This window comes from Parasteatoda tepidariorum, chromosome 4, assembly GCF_982258835.1.
Source record: "Parasteatoda tepidariorum strain Cologne lab strain chromosome 4, Ptep-v5.0, whole genome shotgun sequence".
NCBI lineage: Eukaryota > Metazoa > Arthropoda > Arachnida > Araneae > Theridiidae > Parasteatoda > Parasteatoda tepidariorum.
The window spans coordinates 106,490,684-106,510,851 of NC_141758.1; the positions used below are offsets into that span (position 1 = coordinate 106,490,684).

The 20,168-nt window shown below is 31.5% G+C and overlaps 1 long non-coding RNA gene across 1 annotated transcript in view; it reads left to right on the plus strand.

The window, feature by feature from the left end:
* LOC122271371 (uncharacterized) overlaps positions 1–9,025 on the plus strand; it is a 23,005-nt gene extending 13,980 nt beyond the window's left edge. The window contains exon 3 of the long non-coding RNA XR_015433251.1: positions 8,255–9,025. This is a non-coding gene — a long non-coding RNA (uncharacterized LOC122271371). The remainder of the gene's footprint in view (positions 1–8,254) is intronic.
* The last annotated feature ends 11,143 nt before the right edge of the window (positions 9,026–20,168 follow it).

The following is a 20,168-nucleotide window of genomic DNA, read 5'->3' on the forward strand; positions in this document are numbered from 1 at the left end:
ATTAAGTAAGTTACTGTAAAATGGTCTTAGCAATAATATAATGCAGTAGTTGCAGACAATTTGCGAGTATTTTTTTCATCGCGTTTGATGGCTTTGCACCAAATTTGTCTTTTTTCTTCTTTTGGTACACTAAAAAATAATTTATTTTGCGTGTTTAATGTAGAACTATTGCACATGGTACAATGCAACACTTGTAGTTTTTGCTTGGAGCCAATTTTTAAAATTTATGCTTGGAGCGGCATATGCTTTCACCGTTTCACATGATGGGAGTTGTGGTTGTACTGTATCGTGACGTCATTAGAGCAGATGGAAAACCTAGCAGCGATTTAGGGGGCGGGGCTAATTGAGCGATTTCATCTATTAATAACAAAATAACTAGTTATCGCACCGGTCTGAAATTTGTGTCTATCTTTATAAAATGGCATGATGTTTCATTTTAAAACATAAAAAAAAAAGCATGCAGGTTCCTCATTAAGAAGTTGAAAATATTCTGCTGCTTTAAAATTACTCGATGCAAAATAGCTGACTATTTACTACTATTCTTTCGAAAAAATTAATAGAAGTTATTGATTATCTTTTTAATTGTTTTCCATTTGAGTAATGAAAAGAAAATGCATATGTGCCCAACGGAAAAAAAAAATAATAATAAAAAAAAATGCAACAGGTTATTTTGTTTTTTAAATGGTGAAACAAATTAATGAGCTACAATTTTATTTTGACGTTCAAACTTATTCTCACCCGATAACTTAAAGAAAGCTGCCTTTTAAAAAAGATAATTATGAAGAAAATTGTTAAAAGAAGCTTTTAATATTATTTCTCAACTTAGAACAATTCATAAAGAATTGTTGTAGCAGGAAAATGATCGGTAAGTCTTATTTTGTTTACAACAAATACTAAAAATAGAAATTGTTTAAAAAAAAATTTTTTTCTTCCAAAACTGGACTAATTTTAGAATCCTCATCTCAAATTTTTTTTCTTTTTTTAACTTTAGGTTTTTTTAATACTCACATAAGGTATATTAATACATTTTTGGATTTTAAATTATTTTATAGCTGTAATTATCATGTTCAGAAAATAGTTTTAATGTAGGTTTTTTTCAAAAATTTAAATTAGAAATTGTTCTTATTTCGCAATAAAGGAGTCAATAATGCTAATTTTTCATCAATGTTCATATTGAACAATGATTTTATTATCCCAAGAATTGGAATCAGTTTTGACGAATTATTTCATTGCTTGAAACAAATAGAAGCAATTTAACTTATTAAAATTATTATAAATCAAATTTATTTCTTTAATTTGTTAAGACGGCAGGAAATATAAGGGTAAGCTGTGAAAACCATAATTTAATCATCTAGCTTGAGTAATTTATGTAAATATATATATATATATATATATATATATATATATATATATATATATATATATATATATATATATATATATATATATATATATATATATATATATATATATATATATATATATATATATAACAGGGCTACATCCCTGTTATCATTGTTGTATTCAGCTTTAATAATGCAGTCATAAGCCATAATACGTTATCAAAAGGTTTATTTAAAGGTAGGCTGGTGGCTATAATATTTCACATCCACTCTCCACAAGGGAGGGGGTGGACAAAACTCCGGATAGTTCCGACAGATCTTACAAGGAATACATGATACAGCAAGAGTCATGCGAAAACCATCGGTCCCGCATTAAATACTTACAGAGAATGATGTAATTTGGTTCCAGTCGTACATACCTTGTCATTCTTCGCATTATGGAAAATCATTTAATGCTTCCTAATATGGTAATGAAAGAGGGACAAGATTCTAAAAATAACTCCTTTGAAACATAAATCTAATTATAATTCAATGGTAGGTTTTCATCCTTGAAGTCCCAAAATAGAATTTCTGCACCCATTCTTTACCAAAGACATTTTATGAAAACGTAAGAGTTTTAATGGTTTTTATTAATACAAAAGTATTTATAGTTTTTGTATTACATATATATAATAATAAATGTGTAATATAAACTCTATCGAAATATTCCCTTAAGTATACCTTAATATGTGTCTAGAATAGTTTTTGGATTGATTGATAAAAAATATTTTTTCAAAATTTTCTTTTTTAAGTTGATCGAAATAATTGACTTGTAACTATTTAACTTTGATTCAAGGGAAGAGTTATTACATTGTCTTATTCGACTTTTGAAATTTCAATTATGGACGGTAACTTCCCAAAAAAAATGATTTTTTTTCCGAGCAGCAGTAATAAATAAATAAATACAATTAAAAAGAATAAGTAAATTGCACTATTTTATTTTTTTAGAAAGTTGCGATGCCAAAACGATTATCTTACGTAAAACTTATTTTAATATGGCGTAAACTTATTTTAATTTAATATGCTTTGTTACTAAGTGAATAATGCCAAGATTCTGAAGTGAACAAAGGAAAATTTCAGTTAACTTAAAAAATATGAAGATGTTAATGAAAGTCGACATGTTTCGAGCGAGCAAAAATCACGTCTTTCACGTTTAGCCAATTCTGTGTTGGGCTTAGCCCTGGTGTTGGGCAATGTTTGAAACAAATGTTTAGCTCGCTCAAATATAGGCACCCATTTTCAAGACTCGCCAGATGTGAATAAGGAAAACAAAAGTGATTTTAAACAAAAAGAATTTTTAGTTGCCGATGGAAAATAAAACTGAAAAACAAAGTGAGAAGCACCCTGTTGGCCTAGAGAGAAACAGGGAATTCCAGTGCAACGTTTGCTCCATCGTTTAAACCAGACGTTTTTTGAAATTTAAAATAAAGGAAAAACAGTAGATAAGTCCGTTATCAAAAATGCAATAAATCACTTATTGCCGTCCATGGTTTCAATATTGGGGATACAATGAATATTGATAATGCCAAATTTCTAACCACCCTTGTCACATCAGCTCATTTTGACACTCAGGAATCTTATTTTATTCGTACGAATGCTAATTCTCTTGTAGTAGTTTCTGACTATTTCTACATGGGACGTCGAAATGCATTTTGCCCTGATATACCACTCTTGACTACTGCGGTTTTTTCTAGTGTTTTTTGAAGTTATACTTCTTATGCGACTTCCAACAAGGTTGCGTTAAACGTTTAACGCTAAATTTTTATTGGCCGGGAAATCACGTGGTACGAACCAGTTTTTCCCCATTCATTTCCATATTGTTTTGGTTCTCACTAGCATAAAAATAACAAAAGTTTTGTTTTTCTGTAAATATTTTTTTAGTTTGTTCTGATACACATATAATTTAATAGGGTAGTATTTTTTATTTTCAAATTTAGTGGGTAACAATTGTAAAAAATGAGTGAAAACAATCCCACGGACAATGCGACGGATTTAAGGTTATGTCAAGGTACGTCTCTTGTAAATGTCAATTGATTGTTTCTCTTCTGAAATTACATTATGACACATTCACATACATAATTAATACAAATACATTTTCCAGGGCGAGACGATGAGGCAACCACAAGCACTTTCACTAGTTCAAGAGGTCTACGAGGGAAAAATGCACAATATTACCGTGATTACAGAGCACGAAAGCGAGCGGAGCAGGAAAAAGAGTCGTTGAATAAAACTAGTGATCCTTCTACGACTGATGATTCTTCTACAATTAACGTTGCGAAGTTTAACTTTTTCCGCGCGAAGGGACTCCACGCACTATATATATATATATATATATATATATATATATATATATATATATATATATATATATATATATATATATATATATATATATATATATATATTATCTTTATTCAATTTTTTGTTGTCTATGTCACTCGCGGGTACTGTTCATTTCCTAGTTTTTTTTTCTTTTTCATATTTCGCTGGCAATTTCACGTTTTCTGCTTAAAATCACTTTCTTCTTTCACGTATGGGGACTCTTTAGAATGGGCTTCTATTTCTGAGTGTTTAAAACATGTCCACTTTTATTACCATTTTCATATTTATAATGAAGTTTTTACCGTTAGTATACTACATTCGAGTCTCAATCGCTATTTTGGTAAGAATCTTATGCTGACTAAAACAAACATCTGTATATTATAATGCTCTGTATATAACAATTGCTCTCCTTAAAACATTGAGAAAACCTTTGCATCTACACTGGTTATCATAAATTAAGGAAAAATCACAAAAACAGCGATAACTCTTTCAAAAGTAAGCCAAACCGTGCAAAATTTGCATATGTTGTCCACTAAGAGTAGCTGAGTAAAATTGCAATATGCAAATTAGTGGCGCTGCACTCGGCTTACGTCATCTGCCTGGAGCATAAAAGTCCAAGTTTGAGAGAAAGCACACAAATTTTACTGTGATTGCGACATTGAAAATCTGAGATAGCCAATTCGTAATAATGACCTCTAGGCATCATTTGCCTGAAGAACTACGATGGAGAGCCATCGGGAGACTAGAGGCAGGGCAGAGTCAATCAGAAGTGGCCAGATGGCTAAATGTGAGTCCATCTGTGGTTCATAGACTTTGGAGGCAATTTCAAACCACAGATTCGGCATCTAGGAGGTTCAGTCAAGGACGGCCAACTGTTACGACCAGTGCCGATGACCGATATTTGACATTAAGTGCACGCAGGAATAGAACCGCTACTCCGACACATCTTAGATCCTCTCTTGCTGCAGCCACCGGAAGGTTGGTGTCAACGTCAACTGTGCGCAGAAGGCTCCACGAAGGTGGTCTGTATGCGAGACGACCAGCCATTTGCGTGCCGCTCACATCACGCCATAGGAGAGACCGTTTGCAGTGGGCCCGACAACATGTCCACTGGACGTCAGATCAATGGAGGCCTGTTCTCTTTACGGATGAGTCCAGGTTTAGTCTAGAAAGTGACAGTAGACGTTATTTGATATGGAGAGAACCTGGGACCCGTTATCATCCATCAAACATCCGTGAAAGAGATGCATACGGAAGAGGCAGTGTCTGTGTTTGGGGAGGCATATCCTTAGGAGGGCGCACATACCTCCATGTCTTTCCAAGGGGAACCGTGAATGCTCAGGTTTATCGAGACAACATCCTTGATGCTTATGTGCGCCCATATGCCGGGGCAATTGGTGATTGCTTCCTGTTACAGGACGATAATGCAAGACCACACAGAGCTCGCATTGTTGATGATTATCTTCAACAGGAAACAATTACTCGCATGGAGTGGCCAGCTCGATCCCCGGACTTGAATCCTATCGAGCACGTTTGGGATGCTCTAGGGAGGCGTGTATCTGCCATCAATCCGCCCCCTCAGACCCTTGCCACGCTTGCAACTGCTTTACAAGAGCAATGGCTCTCACTTCCTATTGAACTGATAGACCGCATAATTGAAAGCATCACACATCGCTGTTTGTGCTGTATTGCTTCTAGAGGCAATCATATTCCATATTAAAGGTACTTTTTCTATTGCAAACCGATACTTCCAATTTGTTTATTTTATACATGTGCTAATTTCTATACTACTATTAATGTCTGATAATTTCTTTTTATGTTGTTTAATACCTTACTATGTGTTGTATATTGTGGGTAAGTTTCATAAAATTCCATGTGTAATTTCTTGAGTTATCGCGATTTTTGTGAATTTTCCTTAATTTATGATAACCAGTGTATATTGAAATTAAGAAGTTATCTTAATTTTAAGTTATCTTTTGCGTTATCTCAAGTTATCCTTTACTTTAAATTAAAATTTTTAAATTGTGTATTCAGCTATTTGGAATTATTGAAATTGATAATTGAATGTTATGGTGAATATAAACGTAATGAAATGCATTTATCTTATAAAATACATTTGCTGCTGCCACTATACGATTTCTTAAAGACCTTATGAACTCAAGTTTAAAAGGATACGATCATATCAGATGTAAGAATCATTATGTAAGTTCATAATAAAACGAACTAAGCGAAGAAATTATAGTAGCAATATTCGGTGATAAATACAGATGATCGTAATTAAGGAACATGTTGAGGAACATTTTATGGAAAATTTACGAAAATTCATTTTAGAATGTATAGAAACATTTGGATGCTATTTACAAATAGTCTTTACCCAAAAAAAGACATGTCGCTCACATATTTGCAAAATAAAACGATTAAAAAAATATTAAAAAAAAAACGAATTATACAATATTTTTAAACATTCATATTTCAATGCTTTTAAAACGCCATGTATAATTAACTAATATTTTCAACAATAGGAAAAAGAAATATCGTGAATTATATGTATGAAACCTTATGAATGTGCATTATAATCTCTTCCAGATGCTCTACATTTTTACGGAATCTTTTTAATGGTTTGCCTTATAACTCTGCAAGTAATATAAATAATTAATGCAAATTTGGTACTAGTGAAAAATTTTAAAAGGTTAAAAACAACTTAAAAAATACAAATAGTGCCATATAAAATGTTCAGGTGTTCAAATACTAAAATCTTTATATAAAATTATAAAAAATTTATTTATCTATTCAAATTTTTTTAAAAGAAAAGTAATCTTTGCTTTTTGGACAGAAATCAGCCCATAAAATGTCTGTTGTCTAGTAATTTCGAGATATTTTTGTATTAACTACTAAAAAAAGTGTTCTTGATCTCAGCAAACACAATACGATAAATGCTAAGGTTTCATTTTCTTAACTTCCTTGCTTAAGAACCGAGAAATACTAAGTATTTCTATCTCGTCTACCTGACAGTTAGTTTAAGAGGAGTTATTAAATTACTCTTCTCTAGTGCTTTGCCTTATTTTAAGACTGCACGAAATATACCCTAATTTTTTTGAAATTTATTATACACTCCCATTTAGTGGGTCACGAATCAAATTATGAAAAAATATAGATATGTTTATTCAGAGAAAATACGTTTTTGTGTCTGACTTTGTAAATTAATTAATATATAGAGTCGCAATGTCTCATCTTAACCTTAAGCATTTTTATCAATTATATGAATAATTTAAAACTTCTTTAGTTTCTCATTCTTATATCATGATCTAATTACTTTTACATGTTATCTATTTATATAACAATTTTCTGATTTAACGAACATTTTTCCCTAAAAATTACATTCGCTGAAAGAATCCTATGGAAAAGAAATATTATTTTTGAAACTCATAGCATTCATATAAATTACGCTGTTTTATTTATTTTTCTTTTATCAGCTTCGCTGTTTTTATTTTTTTCTGTATTTTCACGTTGATTATTTAATTAAATTGGATACTTTTATTAACTTATAACAATTTTGAAAAGAAGAAGTTTCAGGTCAAGCTTTTTTCCAACCCTTTTACGGTTTCCAAATATAACTTCGAATTTATAAGTCTTCATAATGAATTTAATCTACATTTGTGCATTATAAAAAAATAACATTTGGGCAATATATATATATATATATATATATATATATATATATATATATATATATATATATATATATATATATATATATATATATATATATATATATATATATATATATATATATATATATATATAAATTTTTTTTTCCAATGGCGGGCACTTTGAGGGTTAGGCCACAGAATCAATGCCGATTGCTACTCTCGTTACCCAGTGGGCACCTGTAGCAGTGGAGCAGCGTCGTCCACTTCACACAAACCCGTTTATAGGGCGGGTCACATTCACACACAAAGGAGAAAGGATGTAGAATTCAGAGACATTTGGGCAATATCAAAAGGAAACAATATTAATCCCCCCTTTAATTAACCCATCCTCTTTTTTCACTATCTATGAGTGATCATTAATAGTTAAGGCAGATGTTTAACAGTTTACTACTAAGTAGAACTTTGTTTTATGTCCAGACATCAGTAAAGCCTTGATTTTGCTTCACTAATAAGAAACAAAGGTCTTTGTAATCAACCTATAGTTTCAAAAAATAATAAATTTTTAAAAATTTAGTTTTAAATTGATATAGAAGGAATTGTTTAATTCGATAGAAAAATATTGTTTAAAAAATATTGACCCATTTTAGATTTTTAAATGATTTATAATTTCTTTTTATTTATTCAGAAAATGAATGAAAAGAAATTGGAGAAATATTTTAGAGAACTTTAAGAAATATTTTAACTATTTTTGGTGCATAATTTATGGTAAATAAATTTACAATATGAAAACAAAGGAACAGTCTTCCTCCTTACTACTAAGAAACGAAGGCCTTTGTTATTATTCTGTAATTATAAAAAATGTGTTACAAAGAGGTAATAATAATGTACTTTTTATTACAGTGTCTACAACAAGGGAACTCAGACCTGTGGGACTGCTTTTGTGATAAGTTGCTTACAGCTGTAGAGTCAATTAAGTAACATAATTTGAGGGGAAAATCGAATTTAAAATAAATTGAGTAATAACCACGAACTATTACAATCCCCTTTTTCTTTGTGAGAGCTAATTAGAATTCTATCCTTAAACTTCAACTATAATGAAATGTGACACTCAAAGAAATTTCATCATCAGTTCATAAAAAATGACAACGCTCTAGATGCGTTCTTTTGTCAAAAGTTTTACAGAGTGGAAAGAAAGGTCTTCTACAACCACATTTCACGGGATTTCACAATGATCTGGAATCTACTAGAAGTTGTTATACAGACTAAATAGACTATATAAAAACAACTTTTCCGTATCAGTTTAAGAACCGAACAGACTATCTGTTAAAATGATGCTGAGTATCTGAGTTCTAATTCGTCAGTCAAAAGAAGGGCAAGCTGAACCAAAATTTAATGACTCTACGTTGTACAGTTAATTTATGATCGCTTGAATTTGATTTGCTTCATTATGAACTTGATCGTCTATGTATAGGTTTGAACATTTTATCTCAAAACAAATTTCGAGACAGTATTATGTTGATTGCTTACACTGATGATTGTAATATTATAATTAATATATTAATGTTATAATTAATATTCATATACCGGTATATATTCATATACTGGTGGATGTAATTAAAATAATATTTCGTGTTGGTTTCATCATTTACCTTCAAAACATAAATTTTAAAATCGAATCTAGTCCTCGCAGTTACATTTTAAATTTAAAGAAAGTCACTATATTTTTATTCACATTGTTATTTTTATCACGAGCTCAAAATGCTGTGCTGCACATAAGGTGATAAACTGTTATTACGTGTTTTCTTAGCATTACTACAAATTCGAATAATTAACACCGAAAAAGTTTTATTTTATATACCCATTCAGTTTCAAAAAAAATATTAACACTTGAAAAAAACATGATAATTTGATTGATATGAGCTATTAAACGATAATATCGATTAGGGCAGGTAATTACAAAAATATTTAAATGTACCTTTTTTTTTCGGGGATAAAAAAAAGACACATTTTTGAGTAGCGTACCTAAGTTTTAGAAGTGTCAAATCTACAATGTAGTTTTTCGATCACTTTTCTGATAGTTATCGCTATGGATTACCAAAGTTTTACTCTCTATATTTTTAATACAGCAAAATTATATACATTCGAAATATAATCACTTTCAAAGCTCTTTGATACCATAGTTAATCTAAGTTTGCTTTTCGATAGTGTTTTCATAGGTTCTTGCTTGGTTTACTACGTGTTTCTTAAAATTTCCAATCTTTTAAATTCGATATGACTCACAAATTTCGAATCTGGCACTTTTGATGTGCTTTAGTGTCAATTTTATCGTAAATTAAAGCTGTTTCTTCTATCCTACATAATTGTGAAAATTTCCGTATTTTTAATATGACACTTGAATCGTGTATTTAAATGTGTGGCTTCATTTTTGCCAATATTATAGCAAATCTAAGAGGTTTAATTATTTATTATTTTTACTATCGTTCTTTTAACATATTACTAGGTTTTCTCACGGGGTTTCAAAAAACCTGATATATTCAATTCGGCCTAATAACGACTCGCAATTTTCGAAACAGTGTATTACCAACTCACCGAAATTTATTCCGCTCGGAAACCAGCTTTCATCGGATTGCCAATTTCGTAAAACCCACTTTTCCATAACATAACCATATCGAAATCGGCATTCCGTACGATTCCAGTGAAATTGAAGTTAGTAGGCTTTGATCTTATGAATAATTTTTTTCAAATTTTTATTTTATTATTTTTTTTTTAAAGAAAATCATATTTTTCGTTACACGTAAAGGGGAACCACGAAAATATCTTTCAGATTCCTTGACGCTTAAAGAGCTCTAGTTTAATGTTCAGAAATCGTAATGAATTAATTTTTATATAAAGAATCCTTTTTAAGCTAATTACTAACAGACAGCTAATTATATTTGTGAATATAACGAGATGGTCTTTATATTTTTAACTCATCCCGAAAATCAAAGTAACTCGCAATTTATGTATCGGCGAAATTCAATGTTTATAAAAATAATTTATTTTAACCGTGATTAAGTTGAAATTTAAATTAATCAAATATTGCGTTACACGCAAAGAAAAACTACAAAAATGTTTTTCAGATTGCTTATATCGGTAATAGGCTTTAATCGGTAGTAATGACAGAAAACAGCGCCATTTTGATCACTAAAATAAGCAAACTCTCAGCGAAATCTAGATTCCGCTTACTCTTAAATCTGCCGGAAACGAATTCGTAATTATTTCGCATCGGAATCAAGATGCTCGTAATACGGTCTAACTGACATTCACGGATTTATGACGTCACGAGAGCTTCATTTCGATCGGAATTAGATTCCGTGAAGCTGGTAACCAGGCAATCCATGTAATCTTTCAACCAATCTCCATGTTTATTCTAAAAGAAACTAATTATAACTATTATATATTAATTATATATATTAAACTATTCCGATATATCTAATTTACTAATCTGATATAACTGAACAAGGGCGTCGGCAGCGGGGTGCACTTGTACCCCCCCTGGCTTTTTTTGAAACAATTAAAGAGATACAGAAAAAAAATTTATTGAACATATTTTTATTGAAAACAAGTAATTATTGATACGTAAGGATTAAAAAATTGTTTAATCAAACAAGAACTGTAATCGTCTTGTTTGCTGTCCAAATCTGTTTATAACTTTCTCAATGAATTTTGAGTCATCTTTGATTCTTTTCCTATGCACAAACTTGGCAGATATCTAAACAGTGTTTTTAAATTTCATTTAATAAAATATAAGTAATATATTTTCTATTAGTTATTTAGTTTAACAAAGGTGTATAACACAAACTGACTTCTCACAACTGTAAAACTTCATCAATACAATAAATACCAATGTTAAGCCAGCACAAACACGTTACTATACGAAAGTACTGTTTGTAGTTATTTGTGCTTCAAAGTCAGTAGCTATGCCAGTGCCATTAATACAGTTTCTCGTGGCAAAATTTGCAAATACAAGAAATTCGTATTTTTTTTAAATATCTTGTTAACAATGAAGAACGTATCTTGAAACAATATTAACAGATTAAATTAACAGATGAAAGTGTATGTAATAACAAAACAAAGTGTAATAACAGAATATTTTTAAAAAAAGTGAAGGAAAAATATTTCTTTGGCGGAGGGGGGTAGTTTGTCAGAGGGTTACACCCCTTTTTATAGTATTCTGCCGGCGCCCTTGAGCGAAATATTGTTTCCTTCGTATTTTTTACGCTTAATCGAATGTTACAATTAACGAGTCAATGGAACAAACCGCTCAAAATTTACGAACATTATCATGCAAATACTATTTTTGATGTGCTATAGCTGTTGAACACTTTTTAAAAATTCGATTAGACAGATCGTTTTCTTCATAATAAATGCAATTCAATAATAAATTTTGCATTAAAAAATTTACCCTTCAAATTTTGAATCATTAGCCTTTTTTATTCGAGTCTGTTCTCATTCACTTAAACTAGAGAAAAAAACAAAAGGAAACAGTATCTAACTTGCCCGCATTCCCACACCACGACTCACACGCAGGCTCCACGAATATTTAGCTTGAAGAACCTCCCTCCTGTTAGTCAACAAAAACTATTTTGACTCATAGTAGGCCCCCTATAGGGTCTATGAAAATTTCCTTCGGTACGATTGCTCGGCATATTAAACTCTAATTTCGGGCCGACTTTGAAAGTTATAAGTGGCCGTAACATCGGAGACAATTTTTATCAGTTTTCAGCCTTTATTCGCTTTTTAACATAGAAGGATACTTATTTTTAGATATAGAACACTTTATTCCCGTTAAAATCTTGAAAAAGATGTTATCCGGAATGCATCCGTTTTTTAGCTATTATTCGATATTTCCCAAAGAAAAAATAGTTATTTTTATCTATAGAAAAACTTATTCTCGCTAAAATATCGAAAAACATATAAAAAGTAATATAAATTAAATGAATAAAAAAAACTGAAAATCATCCCTCGCCCGGAGTTGAACCCAATACCTCCAGGTCTACATATCTAACGTACCCTCAACGCTACCAACTACGCCACGACTCACACGCAGCTGCTAAGAATATTTAGTGCGGCCCAGTGGTTTGGGCCGTACACGAGTAAGATTCGTTGAGCGGGATGACGCAGGTTAAAATCCCGGCGGTGGTATATTTCTTAATTTTGTTTTGTTTTGCTTATTTTATTTCACTATTTCCTGAAGGAAAAAAACTATTTTTTATATATCAAACCCTTTAAAATATCGAAAACACATTAAAAAAATAATATAAAAAGATAAACAAAAAAATTAAAAATTGACCACCGCCGGGATTCGAACCCACTTTTTCCTGCTCAACGAATCATACTCGCCCACAGCCCTAACCACTGGGTCACACCATACACGATGTTGCCGTGATTATTTGGCTTAAAGAACCTTCTCCCGGTCAGTCATATAAAAAGATTTTCCGGCGGAATAGAAATTTTATGATTCGCAAAAATATTCCTCGCTGAAACCATTACTCATTAAAAGCGAGCTTTGCCTCAATTAACTGAACACTGTACCAACCAAGTATTTCAGATTTCACCGCTTCCGAGTCTTCGTTAAGTCAGAACTCGTTACAAGCGACTGTAGTCCCTGGTCAAATTATTCGACGCGTTGTGAGATTCGACGTTGAATCTTAATTATCAGTTGATACTATACAGATTTATTGCTTTTAAGCGACTGGTTTTGCACTTGTTTACAATTGGTTAGCATTGTAATGCAATACGTTAAAACTAAATACAGATTGGAAGTATATAAAAAAAATCTGAACCATTTACATGTAATTTTAAATAGAAGAGTATTGCATATAAACTAGTGCAAAACAAGTCATTATTAAAACACTATAGCGAGTCTAATAATTTGGTCTAATTATTATGTAATAAATGTTCTATATTTTTATAGTATATCGTCTAATTCTATCCTATCGTCGGATTTATCGTCTCATATAACCCATTGACACACGAACGTAAACAAGGTCTCGTAAAAACAATAAAGCTGTACAGTATCACGTGATAATTACGATTTTACATAGTGCGTCTAATAATTTGAACAGGGATTGGATAGTGTACCAATATTTAATTCGCAATAATATCCCATGCAAAATCTGTAGTTCATCTTTATCTCCATACCCCTAAAGGTATATTGCGAAGATGAGAGGAGAGGGCTTTTGAAGCGAAACTGTGGTAGGCTTCACGTATCACCATTGACTGGAAGGTAGGCCACCAGACAAGCATGTTCGCTGCAGGAGGGAGGGGTCCTGGGTTCGAATCCCAGGGACGGTCAAATTTTAAAAAAATTTCCTTTTTTTTGCTTATTTTAAATTATATTATTTCTTTTATGTGTTTTTCGTATTTTACCCTGTATTTCGTTCCCTGTATTTTGCTATCTATGTATGTCTAAAATAAGTGTTCTGAAGAGCTCAAAATGAGGAAGTTTGTCTTCTAAAGAGCTTTACAAAGACATTTTTTAATGTTAACTAATGCAAGGCTCGATATGAGACCTTAATATTGAACCATAATATTTTATTGGACCACGTATTATATTAACTAGGAATAGTGAACCCTCCCAAAGGAAATAATTATAGACCCACTACGGGGTACACAATGAGACCCTGTATTTTACTATGTATGCATATCTAAAATAAGTGTTCGGAAGAGCTTAAAATGAGGAAATTCGCCTTCTAAAACCCTTTAAAATTAGGAACCGCGAAGTCATTTTTCAATATTAGCGTAAAGCCCGATATCAGACCTTAATATTAACCCATAATACTTAAATTGGACCACGTATTATATTACAGGGAAATAGTGTACCCTAACACAGGAAATAATTATAGACCCCATAGGGGGTACACTATGTTTATTTTAAATAGTGTATTTAAACAATGAAACTCGAAGACACTTTTCAACGTTAACAAACGTCCCGATATAGGCTTTAATATTAACCTATAATATTTTATTGGACCACGTATTATATTAACTAGGAATAGTGAACCCTCCCAAAGGAAATAATTATAGACCCACTACGGGGTACACAATGTGGCCCTGTATTTTACTATGTATGTATATCCAAAATAAGTGTTCTAAAAAGCTTATAATGAGGAAATTCGCCTTTTAAAGATCTGTAAAAATTCAAAGACATTTCTCAATGCTAACTAACGCAAGGCGTGATATCAGACCTTAATATTGACCCATAATATTTTATTTAGATCACGTATTATATTACCGAGTAATAGTGCACCCTACCAGAGGAAATAATTATAGGTCAATTAGTGGGTACACAATGAGGCCTTGTATTTTACTATGTATGCGTATCTAAAATAAGTGTTCGGAAGACCTTAAAATGAGGAAATTCGCCTTCTAAAACCCTTTAAAATTAGGAATCGCGAAGTCATTTTTCAATATTAGCGTAAAGCCCGATATCAGACCTTAATATTAACCCATAATACTTAAATTGGACCACGTATTATATTATAGGGTAATAGCGTACCCTTCCACAGGAAATAATTATTGACCCCAAAGGGGGAACAATATGTACTTGTATATTTAAAATAGTGCATTAAAACAAGTAAATTCGAAGACACTTTTCAATGTTAACAGAGGCACGATATCTGCCCTTAATATTAACCTAAAAATTTCTAACTCCGCCTAAAATTAGAGTTTAATGTTTCGAAGAATTGTACCGAAGGATTTTTTCATGAACCAATTAAAGGGCCCACAAATGACCAAAATAAGTTTTGTTTACTATCCGGAGGGAGGTGTTTTGAGCTAAATATTGACGGAGAAGGCATGTGAAGCGTGACGCAGCTGGTAAAGCTGTGTGGTAAGTTAGATTTGAAGTCCGGGAGACCCTGGGAACGAAACTTTGCAAAGGGTCGACTTTCAAGCTTTAGTTTTTTTTTTAATTTTATTTTTTTTAATATATTTTTCTGTATTTTAAAGTGAATAATGTGTTTAGTATATAACAATATCTATTTTTTCCTTGGGAAATAGGAATAAAAGATAATACACGGATAAATTTCGGATAATTTTTATTTATTTATTTATTTTAATTCAAACTATTTTTTTAACTTCTTTTTCAATATTTTAAAGCGAATAAAATGTTCTATATATGAAATGAATTATTTATCTTTGTTAAAGAACGAATCATGACTGAAAAAGGAACAAAAGTCGTATCAGGAGGCACGAGCACATCATACCCCGAAACTCCCTTTAGTATTAACCTATAAATTTCAAACTCCGCCCAAAATTAGAGTTTAATGTATCGAGCAATTGTGCCGAAGATTTTTTTTATAGACCAATTATTTGGATCACAAATAACCAAAATAAGTTTTTTTTACTGTCCGGAAGGAGGTGTTTTAAGCTAAATATTCACCGAGCAGACATGTGAAGCATGGCGCAGTTGGAAAGCTGTGCGGCTAGTTAGATTTGTTGTCCCGGGGTGCATGGGTTCGAAACCTTGCGAGCGGCGACATTCAAATTTTTTCTTTTTGTTTATATGACTTTTTTAATGTATTTTTCAGTATTTTAAAGTGAATAATGTGCTCTGTATATGAAAATATCTATTTTTTCCTTAGGAAATAGCGAATAATAGCTAATAAACGGATAAATTTCGGCAAATTTTTGCTTATTTATTTATTTTAATTCAAACTATTTTTTTTTTCAATATTTTAAAGCGAATAAAATGTTCTATATGTGAAATGAATTATTTATCTTTGTTAAAGAACGAATCATGGCTGAAAAAGGGACAAAAGTCGTATCAGGAAGCACGAACACATCACACCCCTAACTCCCTTTAATATTAACCTATAAATTTCAAACTCCGCCTAAAATTAGAGTTTAATATATCGAGCAATTGTGCCGAAGATTTTTTTTATAGACTAATTATTTGGCCCACAAATAACCAAAATAAGTTTTGTTTACTGTCCGGAAGGAGGTGTTTTAAGCTAAATATTCGCCGAGCAGACATGTGAAGCATGGCGCAGTTGGTAAAGCTGTGCGGCAAGTTAGATTTGTTCTCCCGGGGTGCATTGGTTCGAAACCTTGCGAGCGCCGACATTCAAACTTTTTCTTTTTGTTTATATTACTTTTTTAATGTATTTTTCAGTATTTTAAAGTGAATAATGTGCTCTGTATATGAAAATATCTATTTTTTCCTTGGGAAATAGCGAATAATAGCTAATAAACGGATAAATTTCGGCTAATTTTTACTTATTTATTTATTTTAATTCAAACTATTTTTTTAAACTTTTTTTTCAATATTTTAAAGCGAATAAAATGTTCTATATATGAAAGGAATTATTTATCTTTGTTAAAGAACGAATCATGACTGAAAAAGGGACAAAAGTCGTATCAGGAGGCACGAACACATCACACCCCGAAACTCCCTTTAATATTAACCTATAAATTTCAAACTCCGCCCAAAATTAGAGTTTAATGTATCGAGCAATTGTGCCGAAGAATTTTTTTATAGACCAATTATTTGGCCCACAAATAACCAAAATAAGTTTTGTTTACTGTCTGGAAGGAGGTGTTTTAAGCTAAATATTCGCCGAGCAGACATGTGAAGCATGGCGCAGTTGGAAAGCTGTGCGGCTAGTTAGATTTGTTGTCCCGGGGTGCATGGGTTCGAAACCTTGCGAGCGGCGACATTCAAATTTTTTCTTTTTGTTTATATGACTTTTTTAATGTATTTTTCAGTATTTTAAAGTGAATAATGTGCTCTGTATATGAAAATATCTATTTTTTCCTTGGGAAATAGCGAATAATAGCTAATAAACGGATAAATTTCGGCTAATTTTTACTTATTTATTTATTTTAATTCAAGCTATTTTTTTAAACTTTTTTTTCAATATTTTAAAGCGAATAAAATGTTCTATATATGAAAGGAATTATTTATCTTTGTTAAAGAACGAATCATGACTGAAAAAGGGACAAAAGTCGTATCAGGAGGCACGAACACATCACACCCCGAAACTCCCTTTAATATTAACCTATAAATTTCAAACTCCGCCCAAAATTAGAGTTTAATGTATCGAGCAATTGTGCCGAAGAATTTTTTTATAGACCAATTATTTGGCCCACAAATAACCAAAATAAGTTTTGTTTACTGTCCGGAAGGAGGTGTTTTAAGCTAAATATTCACCGAGCAGACATGTGAAGCATGGCGCAGTTGGAAAGCTGTGCGGCTAGTTAGATTTGTTGTCCCGGGGTGCATGGGTTCGAAACCTTGCGAGCGGCGACATTCAAATTTTTTCTTTTTGTTTATATGACTTTTTTAATGTATTTTTCAGTATTTTAAAGTGAATAATGTGCTCTGTATATGAAAATATCTATTTTTTCCTTAGGAAATAGCGAATAATAGCTAATAAACGGATAAATTTCGGCAAATTTTTGCTTATTTATTTATTTTAATTCAAACTATTTTTTTTTTCAATATTTTAAAGCGAATAAAATGTTCTATATGTGAAATGAATTATTTATCTTTGTTAAAGAACGAATCATGGCTGAAAAAGGGACAAAAGTCGTATCAGGAAGCACGAACACATCACACCCCTAACTCCCTTTAATATTAACCTATAAATTTCAAACTCCGCCTAAAATTAGAGTTTAATATATCGAGCAATTGTGCCGAAGATTTTTTTTATAGACTAATTATTTGGCCCACAAATAACCAAAATAAGTTTTGTTTACTGTCTGGAAGGAGGTGTTTTAAGCTAAATATTCGCCGAGCAGACATGTGAAGCATGGCGCAGTTGGTAAAGCTGTGCGGCAAGTTAGATTTGTTCTCCCGGGGTGCATTGGTTCGAAACCTTGCGAGCGCCGACATTCAAACTTTTTCTTTTTGTTTATATTACTTTTTTAATGTATTTTTCAGTATTTTAAAGTGAATAATGTGCTCTGTATATGAAAATATCTATTTTTTCCTTGGGAAATAGCGAATAATAGCTAATAAACGGATAAATTTCGGCTAATTTTTACTTATTTATTTATTTTAATTCAAACTATTTTTTTAAACTTTTTTTTCAATATTTTAAAGCGAATAAAATGTTCTATATATGAAAGGAATTATTTATCTTTGTTAAAGAACGAATCATGACTGAAAAAGGGACAAAAGTCGTATCAGGAGGCACGAACACATCACACCCCGAAACTCCCTTTAATATTAACCTATAAATTTCAAACTCCGCCCAAAATTAGAGTTTAATGTATCGAGCAATTGTGCCGAAGAATTTTTTTATAGACCAATTATTTGGCCCACAAATAACCAAAATAAGTTTTGTTTACTGTCCGGAAGGAGGTGTTTTAAGCTAAATATTCACCGAGCAGACATGTGAAGCATGGCGCAGTTGGAAAGCTGTGCGGCTAGTTAGATTTGTTGTCCCGGGGTGCATGGGTTCGAAACCTTGCGAGCGGCGACATTCAAATTTTTTCTTTTTGTTTATATGACTTTTTTAATGTATTTTTCAGTATTTTAAAGTGAATAATGTGCTCTGTATATGAAAATATCTATTTTTTCCTTAGGAAATAGCGAATAATAGCTAATAAACGGATAAATTTCGGCAAATTTTTGCTTATTTATTTATTTTAATTCAAACTATTTTTTTTTCAATATTTTAAAGCGAATAAAATGTTCTATATGTGAAATGAATTATTTATCTTTGTTAAAGAACGAATCATGGCTGAAAAAGGGACAAAAGTCGTATCAGGAAGCACGAACACATCACACCCCTAACTCCTTTTAATATTAACCTATAAATTTCAAACTCCGCCTAAAATTAGAGTTTAATATATCGAGCAATTGTGCCGAAGATTTTTTTTATAGACTAATTATTTGGCCCACAAATAACCAAAATAAGTTTTGTTTACTGTCTGGAAGGAGGTGTTTTAAGCTAAATATTCGCCGAGCAGACATGTGAAGCATGGCGCAGTTGGTAAAGCTGTGCGGCAAGTTAGATTTGTTCTCCCGGGGTGCATTGGTTCGAAACCTTGCGAGCGCCGACATTCAAACTTTTTCTTTTTGTTTATATTACTTTTTTAATGTATTTTTCAGTATTTTAAAGTGAATAATGTGCTCTGTATATGAAAATATCTATTTTTTCCTTGGGAAATAGCGAATAATAGCTAATAAACGGATAAATTTCGGCTAATTTTTACTTATTTATTTATTTTAATTCAAACTATTTTTTTAAACTTTTTTTTCAATATTTTAAAGCGAATAAAATGTTCTATATATGAAAGGAATTATTTATCTTTGTTAAAGAACGAATCATGACTGAAAAAGGGACAAAAGTCGTATCAGGAGGCACGAACACATCACACCCCGAAACTCCCTTTAATATTAACCTATAAATTTCAAACTCCGCCCAAAATTAGAGTTTAATGTATCGAGCAATTGTGCCGAAGAATTTTTTTATAGACCAATTATTTGGCCCACAAATAACCAAAATAAGTTTTGTTTACTGTCCGGAAGGAGGTGTTTTAAGCTAAATATTCGCCGAGCAGACATGTGAAGCATGGCGCAGTTGGTAAAGCTGTGCGGCAAGTTAGGTTTGTTGTCCCGGGGTGCATGGGTTCGAAACCTTGCAAGCGCCGACAATCAAATTTTTTCTTTTTGGTTATATTACTTTTTTAATGTATTTTTAAGTATTTTAAAGTGTATAATGTGCTCTGTATATGAAAATATCTATTTTTTCCTTGGGAAATAGTGAATAATAGCTAATAAACGGATAAATTTCGGCTAATTTTTACTTATTTATTTATT